Here is a 3,622-nt window from a genome sequence, read left to right as displayed (position 1 = left end):
AAGAACAATATCAAGTTCAAAGACTTGAAGAGATTTAGCATTCTGCCATTGATAGACATGAGCCAAGTCAAGCTCCTCATAAGAAGAGGATTAAAAAGAAATTATGCCTCATTCTTCAAATTAATCAAATTTCAATTTGGTCATAAATTTCTCTTGAAGAGAAAGTTTTGTATGCTGTGGCATATCTTGGGAAGCTACTGGTACGTATCTTGGAGGATAGAGCAGTGATTACTTATGTGCACTGGTTTAAGATTGGAAAGAAGGATCCAGGAAGTGTTTTCCCATGCTTCAATCAACAAATCAATGCTACAATTCTTCTGAATTTATTCATTTCATATGAGTCAGATTCCTAGTGTTGCTTGGTTGGATATTTTCGTACATATATTAACATGAATGTGTTTATATCCTAAAATTTATAGCTGAATTGTAGTCAATCGATTGTTTTAAGATTTGATATGTTCCCATTCACATCATAGCCAAATTTATCCCTAATTTATTTTATCACTTTGTCCTCCCAAGTAATTCAACCCTCAGGACACATTGCTCAGCAAGATGACCATGAAGAGAAGTTGTTAATGGCGCAGAGAACAAACTCAAAACTGATCTCCGTGACCATGGGATCTTTGACAGCAACCTCAAGCAATATCTGCCATGGCTGGAATTGATCCCGGCACACATTCCATGATGAAGAATAATGACTTTATGTGGAATGAATGGCATCTGTCCTCCATGAGTCTTCTAATAGGTTGTGATAAACTTATAGTTTATCGTTATAAATCATGATTAGTTGGATAGAACCATGGTTAAAGTGAATCATCTATCACATAGTACCATGAAAGAGAGACGGCGTGCAGTTTCAGTTTCATGCCTCGGCCGAGCATCTTGAACTAGTTCCAGGAGCCTGGCCCCTTCATAAAGTGCCAGGGCAGGCCGGGGCCCATCAGAGAGTTTGGTTAAGCAATGTGACCATGTTTCTTTAATGACCCTTTTCCTGGCTATAGCAAGTCGAGACTAGGCAGAAAACTGAAATATTACTGGAACAAGGTAAAGCTCTAAACATACCATTTGGTGAGCTGTTTCTTTTAAGTATTTGATATGATTCCATTCTCATTTGAATTCAATCCCCGGATCCCATGACTACGGAGAGAAGTTAATGTACTAAGAATGAAGTTTAAATGAAATTCCATGATAGCATAACAAAAATTCAGAGTTGCCAATTGGTAAAACCTAAACCGAGAAAGGAAAATAACCCTTTCTCATGTTGTTCTTTCGACTACTTCATTTGTTATGATCATACGCCAAGCATTTTCCAGATGTAAAGAATGAAATTCAGTCTCTATAACATATGCCACTTGAATACCCAGTCCTGATCACCAAACTCAAAATAAATAATAAATAATAAATATAAATATAAATACAATTTAATATATATATATATATATATATATATGTGGGGAGGAGGAAAAAGATCATAAGGGCTTAGTTTTGGGTCAAGTGGAGGGTTGGAAGACTAGTATTGACTTGTTTGGAACACATTCAAGATGAGTGGCTCTCGCACCCATGGAGATCTAAGGTCTTGGGCTTAAAGTCAAAGACCTTCCGTGAAGGCCGCTCACCTGCTTTTGGAAGATTGAATCACAATTCTGGTTCTCGAATTCCTTGATTCTCTGTCTTCCCTTATTGGTGTGTTTCTTCGGTTTTTCCCTTGTTTTGTAACACTCATCAATTTTATCGAATTAAAAGCTAAAATGAAGAAATTAACAGGAATATATAGACGCACTCTTTTATGTAAAGTATAATCGTAGATGCATAGACCCTGAGAACTTTAGTCTGGTTCCTGATGGCTTTAGGTTTAGATCTCACATCTACTCCATCAATAATCAAGGTGGATGCCATCCCTTGTTGGTTGTGCCTGTTATGCGAATTATATAACTAGATGCATGTAAAATAGAAGCAGAATAGGATCAAAAGGTTCCAATTCACTTGATTTTGCGCAGATCTGCCATCTCCAGGCCGTATTCATGTGTGTTGTAATTCCATCTCTCCCAAGCAATAATTTCATATAATATAGTCGCTATGTATAATTGCAAAACTTTCAAAAAAATAAAAATAAAAATCCATGGAAGAAACAGGAAAAATATACCTTGTAGTTGGGGGTGGAGGAGAACCCTGAATATGAGGAATTGAGATGGCAGGGAAAGGGAGGAACAGCTGAAAATCATTGGAATGGGCGGCATTGGGAAAAAAATTTAAGTGTTTCCACCATGAGATTTTTATCCCAATCAGCCCATTCCTACAACTTCCAGTAGCTCCGATCTCTCTTTCCCTCTTCTCAGTCTCTTTCTCTGCTTCTTCTGCTTAGCCATGGTAATGGTTTTACATCTGTGATGAGATAGAGGACCTTGGGGCCTTCTTATACAACCCATCTGCCCCTCCCCGGTCAATGCTCACCTACCATACAAAATTAGGTTTTGTGATATCATCCCCTTCTTAGCTTATTTGCCAATGTACCCCTATACTTCTTGCATATTGAGCCCACTACCTCGTTTTTTATAGTTCTTTCGTGGGGTTCACCCTGAGTCAGTTGGGAATTTACAATGAGAATAATTTATAGGAGCATCTTGAGATAATAATGATATTAGGATAGGATCACGTGCATGTTAGGGAATGGAAGCATTTGAGTGGGGAATAACTTTTTATTTTTTTTTAAGTCATTGATGAATTTAGATGAGGATTGTAGCCTCTAAAAGCATCAAATTTGAAGTATATATTCTATCAAAAACAGTCTTTGGGATTGTTTTTAATCTTAAATTTGTTTAAATTAGAATAGAAAATAATGTAAAAATGTTAGTTGAGTGTCATTCAAATTAAAAATCTTTGATTTTTATATTTTGACTAAACATCTTAAATAAGACTTAACTTATTGTGAAATTTTTGAATTTGCTATGGGAATGAATGAGGTTTTGATATAATTCATAATGGTTCATTCATAGTAATATGATTCTCCATAGAAATGAAAATGGGTAGGTTTGGCATATCATTCCTACTCCACCCCATTTACAAAAGCACAATCTCATCTTTGTCTTAAATGGAGCAAGAATTATGATTTAAATAAGGCAAGATCAGTATAGGAATTTCTTATATTCGCACCTCCTTTAATATTTTATTTATTTATATTTTTAATTTTTAAAGTTTTTCACTATATTAAAAATAAAATATTTTATAAAAAAATATTATAAATTTTACAACTTGATTGTTTGAGAACTAATATTTTTTATTTTTTATTTTATATGTATTAAAAATAATAATAATAGATAAATAAATGTAATTATTTTTTAATTTATATATATGGTATGAGGTAGAATGAGACAAGTCAATATTGAACTTGTCTTGGATTTTTAAAAAAAGTGTTCCAACCTACCCCTAACCCATTTATCTTCGTATCTAAACCACACGGTCCACACCTATGAAAGGCTGCGAGGTGGACACCTAAAAACGCCCACCTGACTATCATTTGTAAATTAGTGGAGACCTAAAAACACCCACCTAACAATCATTTGTAAATTAGCAACCAATGACTCTATTCTAAAATGGGCACTGTCGTCCCAAGCGTTCCATCTCA

General features: G+C 34.9%; 1 long non-coding RNA gene across 1 annotated transcript; it reads right to left on the bottom strand.

The window, feature by feature from the left end:
* Positions 1–304: 304 nt before the first annotated feature.
* Positions 305–2,397, bottom strand: LOC117929840. Its single transcript, XR_004653810.1, has 2 exons — positions 2,144–2,397; positions 305–1,366 (listed from the first exon to the last, which is right to left on the bottom strand). It is a non-coding gene; the product is annotated as an uncharacterized LOC117929840 (long non-coding RNA).
* Positions 2,398–3,622: the final 1,225 nt, after the last annotated feature.

Source organism: Vitis riparia, chromosome 14 (assembly GCF_004353265.1).
Source record: "Vitis riparia cultivar Riparia Gloire de Montpellier isolate 1030 chromosome 14, EGFV_Vit.rip_1.0, whole genome shotgun sequence".
Taxonomy (NCBI): domain Eukaryota; kingdom Viridiplantae; phylum Streptophyta; class Magnoliopsida; order Vitales; family Vitaceae; genus Vitis; species Vitis riparia.
This window is presented reverse-complemented; position numbering and strand designations above follow the sequence as displayed.